This window comes from Peromyscus maniculatus, chromosome 1, assembly GCF_049852395.1.
Source record: "Peromyscus maniculatus bairdii isolate BWxNUB_F1_BW_parent chromosome 1, HU_Pman_BW_mat_3.1, whole genome shotgun sequence".
Classification (NCBI taxonomy): Eukaryota; Metazoa; Chordata; class Mammalia; order Rodentia; family Cricetidae; genus Peromyscus; species Peromyscus maniculatus.
In genome coordinates, this window is record NC_134852.1 from 104,228,815 (window position 1) to 104,250,359 (window position 21,545).

A 21,545-nucleotide genomic window follows, 5' to 3' on the forward strand; every position below is an offset into this window, starting at 1 on the left:
CCTTCCTTCCTTCCTTCCTTCCTCTCCCTCCCTCCCTCCCTCCCTCCCTCCCTGCCTCCCTTCCTCTCTCCATTTCTTCTTCCCTCCATCCTTTTCTTCCTCCCCTTTTCATAGGTCTCTGAGTTTGTTCCCATCTGCTACAGGAGAAAGCTTGTCAGATATTGGCTAAGCAAAGCATTGATCTAGTGAGAGAATAAAGGGAATGGGGGAACAAGGTCCACAATCTTATTCAGAACTGTGTTGAGGAAGGCAGGAGTACAACAAACAGGCAAGTCAATTGTCTGGAGGATGGGCAAAGGGTCAGATCATGCATAACAAATCATGTTAAATTAGAATTCGTGTTGTGGGAAGGAAGTGATCATTGATGTGTTTGGAAATGGAAGAGTCAGAGTTCAGCTGGGTCTATCTTGTGAGGAGTTGGAGGAGGGATAGAAGGTATATCCTGGGTAGGAGTCATCTGTGTTGAAGATATTGAAAGCCTGGTCCCAAGTAAGGGTGCCTTATGGGAGAAAAACCTGGCAAGAAATCAAGGTAACAGTTTGTCAGGCATTGATGGAGTGAGGTGTTTTTCTGTCCTCTGTTGAAGTACAAGAAGTACTCGGCAGAAGCAGGCTTGTTAGTGCATCAGTTACCTTACCTGATGCTGTGACTAAATACTTAATACAAACAACTGAAGGATGAGAGGTTTAATTTTGACTCATGGTTTGAAGGAATATAGTCCACAAAGGCAGGAAAAGCACAGTGGAAGGAGAGTGGAGCAACTTTCCCCATTGCATCAGATCAAGACTTGGAGAGATGAATCCTGGGTATAACTTTTCTCCTTTTCTTTTTTAAGTAGTCTGGGATCCTAGTTCATTCAGGGTATGTCTACTTACTTCAGTTTAATAAACCCCTTGGACACACCCTCACATTCATAGCCATGTCTCCTCAGTGATTTTAATGAGAGTCCCTATCATGGGAGGGAAGATGAGGACTTTACTGGACTATCACAAGCCTTATGTCTAGATTTTTAACTATTGGCCTCTTTCTTCATCTGCTGCTAGGGTTTTCATGATTCTCTTTATCTACTCATATTTAGACTCTTTAGATTGTCTCTAATCTTTTATATGTCACCTTTCTGCTAATCATGTTAATATCTCCAAGATGCTTTTAAACCCCAGAGATTCAAGGTCTTCTACAAACTCATCCCAACTGACATCTCCAGGCTAATTTCTACAGCTCCTTCCAAAATAAAACTGGATCAGCTACAGTTGGAAGGCCATACTCAAATAGCAAACATTTTGAGAAAAAAATGTTCAGATATGATGTTTATATTTTAAAAAATTGGAGAAAGAATAGAACTACCTATTTGGGTAGTTTAAATGGGCAGTAAGGAGAAAGCATGAACTATTTGGGGGTTTGAGCTTATTTATAGGGAAAAGAAAAGTGACAAGAAGGAGTGAAAACATCTACTGGAAGAGAAGGATGGGCAGAAATAGAATAAGATAAAGCATGGTGCAGTGGGATGTTCTGTATGGCAAATGTGTTGCTCTGATTGGTCAATAAATAAAACACTGATTGGCCTGTGGCTAGGCAGGAAGTATAGGCAGGACTAACAGAGAGGAGAAAAGAAAAAAACAGGAAGGCAAAAGGAGTCACTGCCAGCCACCACCAGGACGAGCAGCATAAGCCACGAACCACATGGTAAGGTATAAATTTGTAAAAATGGATTAATTTAAGCTATAAGAATAGTTAGCAAGAAGCCTACCATGGCCATATAGTTTGTAAGCAATATAAGTCTCTGTGTTTACTTGGTTGGGTCTGAGCGCCTGTGGGACTGGCGGGTGACAGAGATTTGTCCTGACTGTGGGCAAGGCAGAAAAACTCTAGCTACAGCATGGCAGTGAAAGAATGCAGGGTGACAGAATGCAATGTTCTGGGATCTCAGTGGGTCTTCACTTTGTGAACAGTAATCTAATTTTAGATGTGCATATTGACTGATGATTAAGATATATCTTTTTTATCTGTACAGGTGTTTTGCATGCACATGTGTATATGTGCCTCATTTGTACCCAATGCCTGCACAGACCAAAAGAATGTGTAGCATTTCTGTGGATTGTAGTTAGAGATGGTTGTGAGCCACTATTTGGTTGCTGTGCATTGAATCTGTGTCCTCTGGAAGAGCAGCCAGTGATTTTAACCATTGAGCCATCTCTCCAGCTCTTGCTGGCAATTTTGTGCATTTGCCACTATGTAGGGAAAAATCAGAATGAAGCAATGCCAAACACTTTAAATTATTAAACTATATTCAGGATTAAATCTTATCTTAGCACAGTGCTTTGCAGATTATGGAATATTTTCAGTTGAGCTCAGAGAAAAGCTATTCTTTGCCAACAAAGGTCTCAGCCCTAGATTTTTTTTTTTTAACCTAAATCTGGTTGTTTACCCACTTTAATGTATCTTTTGATTCCTTTTGATATCTTTTAATCTCATTTGTTCTTATTGGACAAGTCAAACCACATAGGTGGCTTTGATTTGAATTTCTTAAAGATTTTGTTAAGCACGTCTTTAGTGACTTCTGTTCTTCGATGAGAAAACATTAAAATTAACAACAAACCAAAACCAAAACAAAACCCCAAAAGCTTTCTAAACTATAGTTCTAACGGTTCACAGACAAGGCCTCCCCACTGAACACAGCTAGAGAAGCAGCTCAAGATTTCTTCATGGTTTTGCTCATATACTGGAGTGGGATGACATGAAATGGTGCAGGCATGCCCTGATGCCGGTGTTTGAAAGCCATTTTAAAATTTGTAAGCACAGCATTTGTTTTGGAAGAACTCAATTCTGGAATCACTGTCTCAGTTCTCTTTGAAGTGAAAGCTACAGTTTCATGGTGATTGGGTTGTGAACATGTATTTTCAGCACTTTAACAAGGAATCCATACTATGTTTTGATGCTGAGTGCCAAGAGGAAATAGTGCATGCCAAATCGTTTGGGATTCAGTGGTATACAACAAAGTGGAATCTATTGAGCTTGATTTTTTTTTTAATTGAAAGGAAATTATCTTCTGAAAAACATGTTCTTCACAGACAATGGGGATTTACAAGAAAAAATCCAAGACTTTGTGGATGCCAGGAAAGATTTATCTGGCCTGAGAGACTGCTTAGAAGTCCTTTCTGAACACACATCAGCTTTGTCCTTGTAGCAGACATTTCTGGTGTGTATGTGAATGTATGCATGTGTGAAGATCACTGAAATTCAGAGATTTGCCTTAGTCACTGTTCTATTGCTGTGAGAGACACCATGACAACAGCAACTCCTATAAAGGCAAACATTTAATTGGGCCATACTTACAGCTTCAGTGGTTTAGGCCACTGTAATCATGGCAGGGAGCATGGAAGCATGCCGTCAGACCTGGTGCAAGAGAGATACACTGGTACCAGTTTGGGCTTTTGAAATCTCAAATCCCACCCCACGTGGCATACTTTCTTCAACAAGGCCAGACTTATTTCAATAAGACCCCATTTACTCCAACAAGGTCATACCTCCTAATCCCTCTCAATGAGTGTCACTCTCTGGTGACCAAGTATATGAGCCTATGGGGGGCATTTGTATTCAAACCACCACAGGAAGGGAAAAAAATAAAGTAAAAAATCATCCAGGTCCTGGTATATGGCAATATGTTCTCTGAGTCGCTACGACAGTAATAGCCATTGCCAATACTATTGTTTAAACTTAGTACTGTGTGTGTTGCCCAGCACCAACTTTACTACCCCTCATCCAATTGTTTTTTATGAGACTGTAAACTCCAGAAGTGTGGAGGACAGGACTTATTTGTCTTTCTATCTACCATGTTTATCATGATTTTTGACATGAAGTTATTCAAAAACATCACTAGACAAAAGAAGTCCTTAGGATCTGAAAATCAAATTAGTGGTAGGTGCATATTTAGTTAGAAAAGAAATATTTAAAAAATATAATTAACATTCTGTAAAATTTACTCACTTAAGAATACAGGCTATTGACTTAGTATGGTCATGGGGTTGTAGAACCATTTTCGCTGTCTAAGTTTAGAACATTTAAATCACCCCTCCCCCAACTTTGTATTGATTGGCAGTTGCTCTTTATATGTCTCCTCCTATGTCACCTAACACACACAAATCTTGCTTTATTTTGTCATACATGGCAGGAATGATTTGTAGAAAGGCCATAGGAGATAAAGTTAGAAAGCAGAAAGTAAGAACCAAGGTAAGATTGCAGTATCAACTCTTATAGATAGCTGAAGGTTTTTAATCTAGGTGAGAGCAGAAGCCTGTGTGTTTTCAGTTTTTGAAAGTTTTATTGACAGGCAGAGCTGTAGCTCACTAAAGTGCTTGTTGTTCAAGCCTGAAGACCCGAGTTAGGTCCTGAGTACCCACCGGAAACCTGGGGATGGTGGCACATGCTGTAATCTCTAGCTCCAGGGATACAATGGTCTCTTCTTGCCTCCACAAGCATATGTGAGCGTGTGCACATGCACACATGCACATAAATAAAAATAAAATGAGCCTTAACAAAAAGGAATTCAGTTGTGGCCCCACAGCAGCCAGGGTCTGAATTAATGTCCCAGGCTCCTGTTGTCATGCAGAGAGCAGTGGCTCATTGGCCACATGGGATCATGTTATTGTCTTGAGAATCGTGCTGTGCCCGGGCCATGCTAATCTAGGTGGCTGGTGCTGACACCTGGAGCCTTGGAGACTTCTGAGCATGGGCAGCTGCCCAGGGCCATTTCTGGGTCCATGGCCATGAGAGCTGGGGTCTGAGGTGGTGTCTATGGCTCCAGTTGTCACTGAGGGCTCTGCGGATCCCTGTGGTCTGGCCAGCCACCTAGGACCATGTTGATGCACGCATGTGTGTGTGTGTGTGTGTGTGTGTGTGTGTGTGTGTGTGTGTGTAGGGTAGTGGGTGGTGGTGGTGGTGGTAGATGAGTGGGGAGATAGGGGAGTGGGGGGGTAAGGGAGAATGAGAGGGGTGGGAGATGAGAGAGGAGGGAGGGGGAGGGTGGGGCGCTGTGATGATCTGAGGGGCCTGTGTTTCCACTGGGGCCATGGTGGCATCTGGGCCCAAGCTGCTGTTGAGGGTCATGTCTGGGTCTGTGGTCCTACTGCAACTGGGGTCTGTGGTGATGTCCATGGCTGATGTTAGCAAGGGGGGAATCATTAGAACCACAGTTTGCTGAGTCATCCCGGCCTTCATTGGCCCTGGGATGGTTGGTCCTGCCCCTCACTGGATATTCCAGCAGGAGAGCTGGCCCTACCCCTCAGGGGAGAGCTCACTTCCTCCACTTAGGAAAGATGATCCCACCCCTCACCATAGGCATACACCTAACCTGGGAAGCACACTAGAGCTGACCCTGTGGTTGGGGACACAGGTGAGTCATCCCTGAGGGCATGAGAGTAGGAGAGTTGACCTTGTTCCCCCTCGTCTGCCATGTGGTGGCATGGGTAAGGGAAAGATGCCCCTCCCCCCACTCATCCATTACCTTTTATGATAGGTGAGAGAGCCGGCCCTGGGGTCACAAGAGTAGGAGAGCTAGCCTTGACTCTCAGACTGTAGTAGTACACAAGAGAGCAGCCTGTTTCCCTTCTGGGCAGCACCCCAGAGCTGACCCAGGTTTGGGGGATGCAGGTGAGCCAGCCCTGAGGATGTGAGCGCAGGAGAGCTGACCCTACTGACCCCTCTTATGCCCCCTACAACAATCCGGAGAGAGGGCTCTATACCTTGCCTGGGCAAACCAGTAGAGCTGGCCCTGAGTAGGGTGACCCAGATCTGAGAGCAAGAGAACTGGCCCAGCTCCTTGTTGTAGGCTGCAATTGGGTGAGCTAGCTGAGGCAGTGCTGGAGAGCTCATCTAGTTAGAAACAATGAGGGAAAACTAGTGAGCTGACCAACCTAGTTACCACCCAGGCCCGGAACCCATTGTCCCACCCCCATATCCACCAAATCTATGAACTGTTGGAGCATGTGAATGGGGACAAAACTACAGATCCAAAACATCAGGATCTCCATGGCACAAGACAACAACAGGATATTCAAGAGGAGCCCCAGTGAGAGCTCATTACTATGGTGCAGCAGAAACCAGAGGCCTTGAACAAGACCAATGGCTCCTAGCAATGAACACTACAGGTAAAGATGTATGGACTAAAGGGTATACTGTGTGACTCACTGGGCCACAGGACAGTGTCCATGGCAATAGTCTTCTTTTTTTTGTTTGTTTTGTCTCTTTGCTTTGTTTGTTTTTTTTTTTTTTGTTTTTCTTTTAAATTTGGTTTTGTTTAGGGGGGAGGTTGCAAGGACAGATGGTGGATGCAAGGGGACAGGGAGGTATGTGGGATCATAATGCACGATGTGAAAGCCACAAAGAATCAATAAAAGTTAAAAAAAATCAGTGAAGATCACCACAATGACTTACTTATGCTGTTTTTCCAGCTTAAGTATAACACATTAATTTTGCACTGTACTTTATACATGAAAGATTCATTTTATAATTCCTATTAAAAATTAAAATAATAGAAATGCAAATATGCTAATGGAAAATTAAATGGTTAAATTAGTAATCTAACTGAAATAAGAAGTAAATGAGAACACAGAGTCTGTAAGAAAAACTGATCACTTAGCAATGTAAATTTGGGCTTATATATAAATATCAGCAATTTACTTTGCAGCACAAATGGCCCACTGTTCCAACTAAATGACAGATATTTTTAGACCGGATTAAGTTATACAATTCATTCAACTTTAAGAATTTTATAAGAAGATTTCTTTTAATAAAAGTTTATTTTTTAGCCAAATATCCAAAAGTTTAGCAATAAAAGTCTAGAGTGTATATTATGTAAATACTGTATGCAAGTGCTTTTGTAAATATTTATATTATTATTCTATTTGCATCTATTGTATATACACATACAAGTAGTACATACATACAAAAGGGTCCCCCAGGCAAGAGTATATAAATGCCTGTACTTGGTTGATACACAGAATTGAGCACATGTACTATGCTCTGTCGTTATATAGGCCACAACTCCACACATGTTCTAAAAGTAAGCATGGGATACAAATAATGCTATGCTTAGATAAATTTAGAACTTAAGCTACCTGTTGTACAAAACAAAAGGCTGGATATAAAAATAGAGGTATTCATTCCAAAAGTAGAAAATGGTAACAAATTAAATACCAAGATAAGTGAAGTAAATTAAGAGGTGATGAAAAAAAATAAAAGAAAACAAACTTTAAGGAAAGAGGATCAATAAATCTAAAGCAAGTTCTTTACAAAGACTACTAAAATTGACAAACTACTGGTGTATTGCTAAGAATGAAATAGGAGACACAAACAATATTATATGAATGAATATAATTTTCATTTCTGCAGACTGCCAAGATGTTTGAAATGTTTATAATAGTACACTGAATATTTATACTGAGTAAAGTAATTCCTTGAAAAATTATAATTTACTTAATTTAAGAAAGATAAAATACAAAATATGACCAGAATTGTTAAAAATATAGAAGTCATAATTGAAAATCTTAGAGAGGCTAAAGTAGCCAAATGATTTCTTCCATTAAACAAACAAATAAATATTTAGATTGGAGAGATCAGGGATTCAAGGGACATACCAAAATATAAAAAATCAATATACAGCATGTCAACTGCCAACATCAAATTAAATGGAGAGAAACTCAAAGCAATTCCACTAAAATCAGGAACAAAATAAGGTTTTTCACTCTTTCTATACCTATTTAATAAAGTATTTGAAGTTCTAGCTTGAGAAATAAGACAACTAAAGGAAATCAAGGGGACACAAATTGGAAAGGGAGAAGTCAAAGTATCATTATCTGCAGACAATATGATAGTATACATAACTGACCCCCAAAACTCTACCAGAGAACTCTTATATCTGATAAATACCTTTAGTCAAGTGACTAGATACAAGATTAACAAAAAAAAAAAACAAAAACAAAAACAAACAACAACAACAACAAAAAAAAACCCAGTGGCCCTTCTATATAAAAATGATAAATGGTCTGAGAAAGAAATCAGAGAATCAACACCCTTTACAATAGCCTCAAATAATATAAAATATTTTGGTGTAACCCTAATCAAGCAAGCAAAAGACCTATATGACAAGAACTTTGAGTCTTAGAAGAAAGTTATTGAAGAAGCTATCAGAAGATGGAAAGATCTTCCATGCTCATGGATTACAAATATTAGCATAGTAAAAATGGCCATCTTACCAAGAGCAATCCACAGATTCAATGCAATCCCCATTAAAATCCCAACACAATTCTTTACACACATTAAAAGAACAATACTCAACTTCATATGGAAAAACAGAAAATCCAGGATGGCTAAAATAATCCTTTACAATAAAAAACTTCTGGAGATATCACCCTCCCTGACTTAAAGCTTTATTACAGAGCTATAGTAACAAAAATTACATGGTATTAACATAACAACAGACATGTGGATCAATGGAATTGAATCAAAGACACAGATGTAAACCCACACTCCTATGGACACCTGATTTTTGACAAAGAAGTCAAAATTACACAATGGAAAAAAGAAAGCATTTTCAACAAATAGTGCTGTTCTAACTGGATGTTAGCATGTATAAGAATGCAAATCAATCCATATTTATTACCCTGCACAAAACTCAAGTCCAAGTGTATCAAAGATATCAACATGAACCCGGATGCACTGAACCTGATAGAAGAAAAAGTGGGAAATAATCTCAAATGCATTGGCACCGGAGACAACTTCCTGAACAGAACACCAGTAGCACAGTCACTATGATTGACAATCAATAAATGGGATCTCATGAAATCAAAAAGTGCCTGGGGGATAAGAACATAAGGGAACAGGATGGTCAAGCTGGAACAGTGATGGAGTGGGCGAACAATCAAAGAGACACCATGATAGAGGGAGACTTCATGGGGATAAGGAAAAATTGGGTGCTAGGGAAGTTCCCAGGAATCCATAAGGATGACCCCAGCTTAGACTACTAGCAATAGTGGAGAGGGTGCCTGAACTGGATTATCACAGTAATCAGATCAGTGAATACCCTGTTATCATAGAGCCTTACTCCAATAACTGATGGAAACATATGCATAGATCCATAGTCCAATACCAGGCCGAGCTCCAGGAGTCCAGTTGAAGAGAGAAAAGAAGGATTCTATAAGCAAGGAGCATCAAGATAGTGACAGGAAAACCTACAGAGGCAACCAAACCAAACTAGTGGGAACTCATAAAATTTAGACCAACAGCTGTGGAGCCTCCACGGGACTGGACTAGGCCCTCGGCATAAGCGAGATAGTGGTGTAGCTTGATCTGCTTAAGGGGTCCCCTGGCAGTAGGATCAGGATCCATCCCTGGTGCATGAGGTAACTTTTTGGAACCCACTAACTATGGTGGGACACCTTGTACAGCCTTGATGCAGGGAGAGGGGCTTGGTCTTGCCTCTGCTGAATATACCAGGCTCTGTTGTCTCCCCATGGGAGGCCTTACCTTCTTGTAGGAGGGAATGAGGGGTGGGTTGGGTGGGAAAGGCTGGAGGGGCAAGAAGAGGGAAGAGGAGGATCTGAGATTGTTATGTAAAATGAATAAAATATTTCTTAATAAAAATGTGAAAAAAAAGTTTCTGTAAGGCAAAGGACACCTTTAATAGGACAAAACCACACCTGTAGATTGGGAAAAAATCTTCACCAACCCCACATCTGACAGAGGGCTGATTTCCAAAATATACAAACAACTCAAGAAACTAGATATAAACAAACCAAATAATCCAATTAAAAATAGGGTACAGATATAAACAGAATTCTCAACAGAAGAATCTCAAATGACCAAGAAACACTTAAGTAGATGTTCAACATCCTTAGCCATCAGGGACATGCAAATCAAAATGACTGTGAGATTCCATCTTACACCTGTCCGAATGGCTAAGATTAAAACCAGAAATGGCAGCTCATTCTGGAGAGGATATGGAGCAAGAGGAACACTCCTCCATTGCTGGCAGGAATGCACACTTGTACAGCCACTTTGGAAGTCAGTGTGACAATTTCTCAGGAAACCGGGAATCAATCTACCAGAAGACCTAGCTATACTACTTTTAGGCATATACTCAAAGGATGCTCAATCATACTACAAGGACACTTGCTCAACTATGTTCAAATCAGCTTTATTTGCAATAGCCAGAACCTGGAAACAATCTAGATGTCCCTCTACCAACTAATGAATAAAGAAAACGTGGTACATTTACACAGTGGAGTATCACTCAGCTATTAAAAACTGGAAATTTGAAGGCAAATGGGTGGAACTAAGAAAAAAAAAATCATCCTGAGTGAGGTAATCCAGACTGAGAAAGACAAACATTGTATTACTCACCCATAAGGAGATATTAGTTGTAAAATAAAAGATAACTATGCTACAATCCACAGACCCAGAGAGACTAGGTAACAAGGAGGATTCTTGGGAGGACACCCAGATCTCCCTGGGAAGGGGAAATAGGAGAGATTTTCTGAGTAGGCTGAAGGCTGGTGGAGATGAGAACATGAGCAATCATGTTGGGAGGGCACAGAAAAGGAGAATGCTGAGGGGGACTACTGTGGTGGGGCATTTCATGATTGGGTGGAAGCCTGGCTCAGGGGGATTCTCAGGAGTTTACAGGGAGGACCCCAGCTTAGACTCCCAGCAATAGTGGATAAGAGAAGCCTGAACTGGAAATCTTTTGTGACCACATTGGTGCCTGGCCCAATTGTCATCAGAGAGGCACTATCCTGCAACTAATGGAGGTAGATGCAGAGCCCCACTGCCAAACATAACACAGAATTCAGGAATCCTGCATAGGAGGAGGAGAAAGGAGTGTAGGAGCCAGAGGTGTCAAGGACACCAATGGAAGTGTAGCATGAATCTTAAAAGTTCTTATTAATAAAATCAAACCTGAGGCCAGTTATTGGGGTGAAATGCTGGATGGTCAGAGAGACAGAACAAGCCACAACTACCTCACCTCGCCAGTTCCTCAGCTGGTCTTATTTCTTCAGACTGGAAGCCTCTGTGTCCTCATATCCAAATGGCTCTCAGCTGAACTGTGCTGCTAGAAGTCTGAAAGCTTAACTAGCCAAATGCTGCTAGTTTCTGGTCCTCACGCCTTATATACCTTTCTGCTTTCTACCACCACTCCTTGGGATTAAAGGCTTGCTTTCTGGGATTAAAGGTGTGAGTCACCATGCTTGGCTGTATCCTTGAACAGATGGATTTCTGCCTCTGGAATGCTAGGATTAAAGGCGTGTGCTACCACTGCCTATCCTAAGTATCTAGTGGCTTTTCTGTTCTCTGACCCCAGAGAAGTTTATTAGGGTACACAATATTTTGGGGAACACAATACCACCACATTTCCTCTCTTTTTGTCTAAAATTAAAAAAAAAAGTTTATAACTATTACAAGAAAAACTATCTAATAAGTTAACAATGTCCAGTCCAGTAACATTTGATCCTATTTAAAACAAGTAGTTCCTTTTTAAAAGTAGATTCAGAAATTGACCTTTTTATCTTACCATATTCATATTTTCATACAAGTTTCAATAATCTACCTTTTGTCTTTTTTATCTTTCCCTTTTTCTTTTCAGTGTAGATTCAGTGATCTATCTATTTAATCCTATTATTTCTTTATCTTTTTTCTCAGAGTAGATTCGATGATCTATCTCATATCTATATTCTCTTTTTCTTTTTGCTTTCTAGGGGTGAAGATATCTTTAGGGAATCATGAAAAGAAAATTTTTGGGTTAATTGTCAAGTCCTGTATCATTTGTTCAGTCTCTGCATATTGAGAAAGTGCAGGGCTTGTTTCAAATCCTTGTTCAAGTAGTCTGTCAGGCTGGATCATCTCAGCTAGCCATCTCGAAATTGTCCTGAGGAATTTGTAGTTCAAAGTCGATCTTTCTGTGGTGTTATTCAGCTTAATGGCTTTACCATAGTCCATGTAGAATCATTGTTGTGGGGTCCCATCATTCTTTTGAAGATTTCAAAATCACTGTTAGGTATGGTCATGGTTCCCTGCAGACTTTTTTTTTTTCCTCTTCTGTGGTTTGGAGTAATCACAGTCTGACAAATGTCTGTCTCTTGGAACCACAAATGTTCTTCCCTAGAAGAGAATATCGTCACAGCAATTTCTCCCCACCATTTGTCTTGCCAAACTTTTCCAAACTGACCTTTGCCGATGCTTTTTTGTAACATGGTGGTTCTGGCAATTCTTCTCTGAACCAGCAGCAGTAAACCCTTTGTCCCAGGTAGCAGCATCACTGTAGTCACCAACACAATGAGAAGGAGCTGGCAACTCAGAGCAGCAGTCGACGTCTCCATGGTCCCACCACTGTTTGTGGTTCAGCCCAGGCTGAAGCTTCTCCCAAGCCTCCTAGGCTGGCCTCAAACTCGGAATCCTCCTGCCTCTCCTTTCTTCAGTAAATCCTACCGGCTTGTACAACCACAACCCGCCCAGTGTAGCTCAGGCCTGACCTGGGGCCCACAAGGCCACAGGCAAGCAGCTTTTTCATGAATTTGTACCACGAATGTTGGGCGCCAGATGTAGCATGAATCTTAAAAGTTCTTATTAATAAAATCAAACCTGGGGCCAGTTATTGGGGTGAAATGCTTGATGGTCAGAGAGACAGAACAAGCCACAGCTACCTCAATGGGAGGCTCATACAATCCACTAATCTGGGCCCATAGTGTCTGGAAGAAACTGAATGGACAACCAGGGAGCCTGCATGGGACTGACCTAGGCGCTCTGCATATATGTTACAAATATGTAGCTTGGTCCTCTTGTGGGACTCCTAACACTGGGAATAGGGGCTGTGTCTGTCTCTTTTACTGGCTTTTGGGATCCTACTTCTCATACTGGGTCACCTTGCCCAGCCTTAATACATGGGGAAGCGCTTAATCTTATATTTTTGGTTGTGAGCCTAGCCTTTAATGGCTGAGCCATCTCTCCAGCCCGGAAGTGCTTAATCTTACTGCAACTTGATATGCCATGTTTTATTGATACTCATGGGAGACCTGCCCTTTCCTGGATGGAGACAGAAGAGGAGGGGATTGGGTAGTGGGAAGGGGGGAATGGAGGAGAAGGATTAGGAGGGGAGAATGGGGGAGAGGTTGTGGCTAGGATGCAAAAGAAATAGATGAATAAAAATATTTAGGTTATACATATATAAACACAATCTATTATGTAAAAATATGCATAATGTTTAGGTGATAAGCAATTATTTGGAAATTTCAAAATGAAAGATACTTCAACTTAATATATAGAACAATGCAAATATGACGTGGTGTCTTTAGTAGGGACACTGTTTGTTCTCCATAGGGGAAAGAGCAAAACAAAAGGAGTCCTGGTTCTCTAACAACTTCAGTGGTTACAAAATATAGCTTTAATGCTTTGCTTTGGGCGATAGTGTCTAAGACATTAGTGGGGAGGGCCGGGAAGCTGAAGATAATATTTTAAATAGCTTCTTAAATGCTTACAAAGATCTATAGTTTATAAAGCTCCATCCTGTGTGGTATTTAGATGAAGCAGTCCTCAAGATGTCTGTGAGGTAGTCACATCTTGTCATGGTTTTCAAGCGAAGCATGAAAGTAGAGCTACTAAATACGCCTGAGTATATACAACATTTGCAGAGCATGATTCTTGGGTTTATCATTTCATAATCACACTTTGTCTATATATGTCAGATAATTGTCATATTGTGAGTGTTCAATAATATTAGTTGATTTCTACCTGGCTTATGGTCTTGGCTTTGGAGATATAATAATAGAACATATGTATAGGGGTATAGAGTTATAAACTGTGACATAAAATATGATAATGTGTCCTTAAATTAATGTAACAACTTCAGTAGAGGTAAGGGAGTGGGGACAGAAAGGAACAAACATTTTCTAGAAGGTTGGTGATGTCAGAGAACTGCATGGCTGCACCACTGGAGGAGGAGATTGGGGTGAGTAGGTTCTTGATGGCACTCGACCTGAGAAGTTGAGAGTGGGTGCTGTTTTTGGTGTAAATTCACATGAGTGATGATGGGAAAGAGGGTCAAAGAGTCAGAGGAGTAAGAGAACTTCAGAAAAGGTTGAGGAGCCAAGAGTCCGAGGAACTGGGTGGATTACACACATGAAAGTCAAAGACACATATGATCGGAATTTATTCTTTGACTATGCTAATAAAAAAACACAGAAATTTAAAGCAGTGTGGTACTTAATTTAAGGAGCTGTAAGCAACTTCATTTATTTGTTCAGGGTTGTGTGTCTGGCCATGGTCTCTTTCGTTTACAAGCTCCACGACAGCAAGGGCATTCATCAGAGTTGATTAAACTATGTATTTCAAATGTCCATCTTAGCTCCTGGCAGGTGGTAGGTGTTTACTACATAGCCACTGACTGACTGAATGGGTGTCATGAATTTCCTGGACCTAAGAAAGAGTGGGAACTGCTTTCTGCAGGCTATGTTTGGTCTGGTTGAGGTTCTGAGCAAAGGCTTGAATAACCCTAATGGTGCTTCAGGAGGATTGATCCTGCAGGAGAGATGAAAGGTACAAGCCAAGGAGAGGAAGGTGAGGACTTACAGTAAAGCAGAGACAGGAGCCAGTGCAGGTGAGGGAAATATCAGAGGCAGACAGCCCAAAAGCAGGTATGGGAACATTCAATTGGGCCATTATGCACAGCAAAATTGAAGAGATTACCTAAATGCAAACATTTCTTTTAACAATTGACATTCACAAGTCCTTTTCTCACAGCCTGTTTCTTCCATCAATACCTCCTACAGCTGATTAAATACAGGACAGAAAATGGAACACATCAGCGTGGCATTTTTCTGAATTGAAGCTCTTGTCACAGGAGTAGAATTGCCATTTGTTATTAAAACACTCTTGCCCACACTTGCTATCAGTAAAATAACTTGCACCTCAGCCCTCTGGGGATTTACTTTGTCCTTCATAACACATCCTGCAAATTAGCAGTGATCCCATTATTTATCTCTGTGATAATGTGCTCATTTTATTTATACTCCAGAAGCAATTAAAATCTCTTTACACCACACTGTCCTGATGACAGGTGTGTGGCTGCCACTCTGACATGTGATGGGTGAAATAAATCATCTGACGATCAAAGTGTCTTCTGACTTGAATTCTTTAGTTCCAGCAGATGCTACCCCAGGCAGAGTAATAGGGACAGTCTTTACAAGAGCCCTGTTTTAGATTCACTCTACTACAGTTCTGAAATCTTGACAGCATGGCGAGTTGGTGCGGCTTGGAGATTCTTCATGGGGCCTTTGTAAACCACCAAGGTTCATCCCATTCTTTGTCCCTCGTAGGTTTTAGTGGCATTCCAACAGGGTGTACATGATCCTTAGAACCTGAACTCCATCAGTCCTTTTGGACTTGATAATAGCCATGCATCTCTTCTCTCTCAACTATACCCACATTCTTCCAAACTACTAAGCCTGATAACTTTTGTGCATACTACATGATTTGCAGTTCCCATAACATGATGATCTTTTCTTGTGGCCATGTCTTTGAGCATAAGGTTCCTTGAAATACATTTTTCATCCTGTGTTCTCTATGTAGCAGAATTTGTAGCTTAATTTTGTTTAGAGATGGCTCCAAATTTCACAAATTATAGCATGTTGAAAAAATTTCTTTGCCACTGAAAAATTTTAATACCTATGCTGTTATGTTTTAATTTCATTGGCTCTGAAGTAAGCCTTGAGAAAGAAAATGAAGCATAGTTTAAACATGTTCATATACTTATAGCCACTTAGATTTCTCTTGTGAATGATTTGCATATTTTAAAAATTGTGTTTTTAGAATATTAACATTATGAATTTCTAACGTGAAGTATATTAAAATCTACAGCTATGATTGTTTTCCTTTTTTTAGGTAGTGTTAGGGACTGAACACAAGTCTTGCACATGCTAATAAGTTTTCTACTACTGAGCTAAATCTTCAGTTCTCACAATTGCAACTTTAATATAATTGTAACTTTTATTATATATTAATATTATATTACATAATAATTATATATTAATATATAAATATAATATAACTTTTTCCACACATTGTATTGTTTCTTTACATGTATTTGAATAATAATGTTAAATCTATGCAAAATAAGATTTCAACACAACTTATTGCTGATTTTTTTTCTAGCAAGTAACATCCATTTTCATTTTTTATAGTTCTGATGGTTTTTCCAGTTATCATTTTGATTGATGTAAAATTAGGTTATCTTTGTTTTTGTTACTTTTTGGTTTTTAATTTTACATATTGCATTCCCTAAAAACATCAGAAGCTAATATGGTTCTGGGTCTTGTTTAGCTGAGCTAGTCTCACAGTTTCTGCTTTTTTGTTTCTCTTTACAGTACAGGGGCTTACCCAGAGCCTTGTGCAAACTAGGCAATCACTCTATCATTGAGATTATCAATGGTCCCTTTTAAATGTTTATTTCTTAGTTTTTATTTTTAGATAGAGTCTCGTTAATTTTCCCAGGCTGCCTTGCAATTTTCTATATAATCCAGAGGGGAACTGAATTTTACTTATCCTCCTGAGTGTGGGATTACAGATATGTACCACCATGCCTGACATAAGGCTCAGACTTATGATATGAGTTCAGCCTATCTACATTACTTTTATTAATGCTAAATTTAAACTGTTTTATAAAGTAGTATGTGAACTTTTCAATTATAACTTTGATAATCAATGTTAAACCATTTAAAAAAAGAATTTTCATTTCATTTTTCTTGAGGCATTGATAATGACTTTATGAAGAAAAAGTACTTGTTGCCCCTGGAGCCTTTTGGGGAGCTCCTTATTTTCATGCTCAGGTTCACTAATTTACTTTCTTGTGATCCATCCTGCTATTCATCCAATCTATTGAACTCTTTATTTTAATGACTACAGTTTTCATGATCTTTTTCATCTTTCCTAATATCCTCCTTTATTTACAATTGATCATTCTGCTTATTTTGAATCATTTTGATTACTTTGCTATGATTGCTTCAAATGTTTGTAGGTTTATCAGGCAGTTGCTTTCTTCTTGGTAAGTTCATATTCTTTAAGTGTTTTGTATTCTCTCTTGGTGAATGAATATTTCCCTTTTGGCTTCAGCAGGTTGATAAGTAACATCTAGGTGCAAAGAGAAATGTAATCTCATAGCATATGACCCTTTTATGCTCTTATCTGGCATTTCTCTTCCTACCTCCACAAGCAACCCATTACCCATCCATACTGTCTACTTTGGAATCTTTCAGTACTATAGCCACTTTCATCTAGGTAGTCTCAAGGCTTTTGAATTGTTAATTGAATCCCATCGTTTGCCTGAGAAGTACATCAGGCCCAGTTTACAGATGAGGCATTGAAATGATCAAGAGACCTTTTCAAGGCCATTGGGTAGGCAGAGCAAGAAGTCATGTTTCCTGCTCTCTAGGTCCATATGAATTTTGTGGGTGAATGGGAGAGGTTCATATGGAGATAGAATATGATAAGAATGATGATGTACAAATAAAAGTCCAAGTGATATTACTGTGCTTCTAGGAGCCATGCCTGCACAGAGATGGAAGCATCTACACAGGAGTCACCATCATACAGGAAGGAGAAAGAGCACATACATCTCCTGGCTTAGAGCAATTAACTACTGCTCCTTTTCAATAGACAAAGGACATGATAAGTTTTTAGGACTTTCAGGTAGAGCTTCTATCTAAACATTTATTTCTATCCTGACGCCTACTGTTTCAGGACCAGCTCTTTCAATATAGTCTAAAGTGACAAGACATTCAGTGTCACAAAATCTGATAAATGAATGCAATACTTCAAAGAGTATTTAATTCAAGAATGAAGGAAGTAATTCTTCAGATGTAAAATTTGTCATAAGAAACATGTAGGGATTAATCCTGCAGGAGGTTGGGAACACTTAAATATTTTGAGCATTCTGGGTTTGATAATGATAATTATGATAATACTGTGGGGATTGGATTGAATGATCATTCCAATCCTCTGTGTAATGATAGGCCATCACAGAGGAATTTAAAAATTAATTCAGCAAATGATCTGTGGTCTCTTACCGAGGCCGTTTATTCTCTGTGACCTTCCTTGTTTCTCCTTCTATGATAATGTTTAAAGCCCAATTTCTAAAAAAAAAAAAAAAAAAAAAAAAAAACCCGGTTTTTAAATTTCTAAAAATTATAGTCGGCAACCCTGTGGTCAAGCATCTGATCAATCCTTTGATGCATTTCCTATCTGTCTCATGCACTGTCCCTGGAATAGATCTTGCTTTGACTCACTTCAGGGAAATTCTTTTAGAGTTTGTGTCAGGAAGCCATATCTCACAGTCAGTGTCATTTAGGGCTCAATCATGGTGATCTATCAAGAGATTCTCAATTAATTTTGCTGAAGCTAAAAGTCATTTATAATTCCAACCCCGTTATTGGAATATGTCTTCCTTATCTTTTACTATCCTGTGTTTCACTGTGGCCTCTGCTACCATGGGTACCATTATTTTATTGGTAAGTCTTGGTTCTGTACCTGCTAGCTCAAAATTATTAACGGCTGCTCCTCTTCAATAAACAAAAAGGACATGACTAGCTTTTAGAATTCTTGGGTAGAGCTACTGTACTGACATTTATTTTCTCCAGGATCTCAGAAACTTCAGTGTCAGACTGCAGTGTGAAGTGATCAGACTTTTCATTGTCATGAAAGCTGGTAAGTAATGGCTCTTATTTCTAGCTAATCAACAGGTCTAGGCAAGCTCACAGTTCTGGGAACAGTTTTATTAGTTATAATGGGTTATTTTTAGGCCACAGTGCTAATAAGAAGAAATATGTAACAATTACATTTCTATAATTCAATTTTTTTTTTTATTAATGACTACAGGTTAGAACCTTAGCTCCTCCAGAAAATGGTGGAATGAACAAGCTTTGTATGATGTCGAGTCCTTTCTATTTAAAAATGGCAATGTCAAACCCATTTCAATAGGCTGTTTTGAGAATTCATGAGGCAGTGGATATAAAACATCTTGCAGATTTTCTGATTCATGATACGTGATCAATAATGATGACATCCATTCAGTTCAACAAACACGTGTTCTGGACTTTTTTACATGCTATTTTCTATATCAATCATCATGTGACATAAAGACAAGTAATTCCATCTAGAAGCGATGCGAGTTTGGGGAGAGACAAACACATAAGCATGTAAGTACTATTCTCTGTGACAGGTACAAAAATAGATAAATGCAATGGTGGCTTAGCAGAGCTGGTCATTAGTCCTGTCTGGAGTACTTTTTGTTGAGTGGATGATAGGTGATCTGAGCTTTAACTGGCTTGTAGGAAGTCACCAGACTTATCAGGCAAAGAAAGAGGAAATTCATTTGGTGAGCTGGAGAGGTGACTAGAGGGAGCAGAAATCTGGGGTAAAGGAATTCCTTTTCTGTTTCCTTTCATGTTTTATTTTACACCATAATAAGATTCTCTTTATCTAAAACCCCAATTTTAGTTATATCTACTTTTAACTATTGAAAACCAAGAATGAATATAAGATTAAATATTATGACTAGTTTTAACCAAGACAGAGGAGAATGTAACTTTCTCTTTCAGATTAACTCAAAGCTCCTGCTGTAGTTACTGATAGTTGCAAAGAATCATCAAATAATTCTTTTATTTGCATTATTTCAATGGATTGTCCCAAAATTCTTAGGTGGCAAGGATTATTAATTTTGTTTTCATAAAAATGAGGAAAATGGGCCGGGCGGTGGTGGCGCACGCCTTTAATCCCAGCACTCGGGAGGCAGAGCCAGGCGGATCTCTGTGAGTTCGAGGCCAGCCTGGGCTACCAAGTAAGCTCCAGGAAAGGCGCAAAGCTACACAGAGAAACCCTGTCTCGAAAAACCAAAAAAAAAAAAAAAAAAAATGAGGAAAATGAAGTTAGAAAACCTCAAACCATCCAAAAGGTTATCTCCAGGACTGGGAGTATACAAATTTGTTGGAATCTCTGATTCTAATGCTCTGTTCTCTACCACCAAGTTTTACCTCTATAAAAAAAAAGTGATTGACAACTAGCTTATCAAAAAATTGATTTGTAATATAATCTTAGTGAAAGTTCTTTATCACCATGGAAAGCCAATTAAAAATAAATGACTTAGATTAAAATTGGAGAAATTGGCTTAGAATTAATGAATAAGAACAATATAGGGTCACTACATGGGTTGACATCTAAACAAAGGCATTTTGAAGAATAAGACACTCAAGGCCCAGGGAATATTGCAGAAGAGGAGGAGAGAGTACTGAAAGAGACAGAGGTTTGGGGAGTTTGCTGTGAGATTGTATCTACCAGTAATATGAGAAGCTACACTCATGAAGTCTCACCAACATGACTGCCCCGAAGTGAGCTAAACTTAATAGCCTTAATTGGTGTTCCAAAGGCCCAGAGCATTAGAAAGCACTATTTTTTGGAGAGGTGTTTTTGGGCTAGTGATGACTATTCTTGGTTGTCATCTTGACTATATATGGAATTAGCTAAAATCCAAGTGGCTAGGTACACTTATGAGGAATTTTGGTAAATTAAATTTGAAGTAGGAAGACCCACCCAAGTTCAGAATCTTTTGAGATGGAAAAAACCATCTTTAATCTGGGCCACACCTTCTGGTTGTGGGTTATGTAAAGGACATGGAAGAAGGAAATGACTGCTCTTTGCCTGCTTACCCTTACTCTCACTGGTCAAGTTCATTACTTCAAAGGCATTAGAACCTACTTCTCCAGGATTCTAGAATATACTGAAGACCAGCGGAGACACTCACTCAGCCTCATGGACTGAATTCTTGGACTTTACATTTTTAGACAGCCATTGTTTGATAAGCTGGATTACAACCTGTGAGTCATTCTAATAAACAACCTTTATCTATATTAATTCTATCACTTTTGTTCCTCTAGAGAACCTTTACTAACACAGCACTGTAGAGGCAGGGTAGGCAGCCATGGCAGTTCAAGCAAGTCAGCAAATAACATTCATGGCTTCTGTTTTGAGTTCCTGCCCTGAATTTTGTCAATGGCGTATTTTAATCTGTAAAATGAAATAAGCACTTTCCTTTGTTAAATTTCTTTCTGTTGTTAGAGTGTATAATCACAGCAATACAAAGGAAACTAGAGGAGTAGGGCTTTGTGTGAAATGAACTATGGAAACTTCCAAGCCTTTGGAATCTAGAGATGAGTTGAAAACTACTGAGTTCTATTTTTCTATAAGAATGAAACTCAAGACTGTGTTCAGCAAATGCCACTTTGCTTCCACATTCTATTCACATTTTCCCCATCCTTCTTTCTTCTGCTTCTTTGAGATACTCATTCTAAAAAGATCTTTCATGGCTTAAAGACAACTTCCAATTCATTGCAAGATTGATCTTTACAATTTCCAGGCTGGTGAGGGTATATCAAGCTTTAAAATAGAAACTGAAGCTACTCATTTCTTTTTATGGATAATTAATTCACTCTTACAAAATAGGATTTATGCAAACT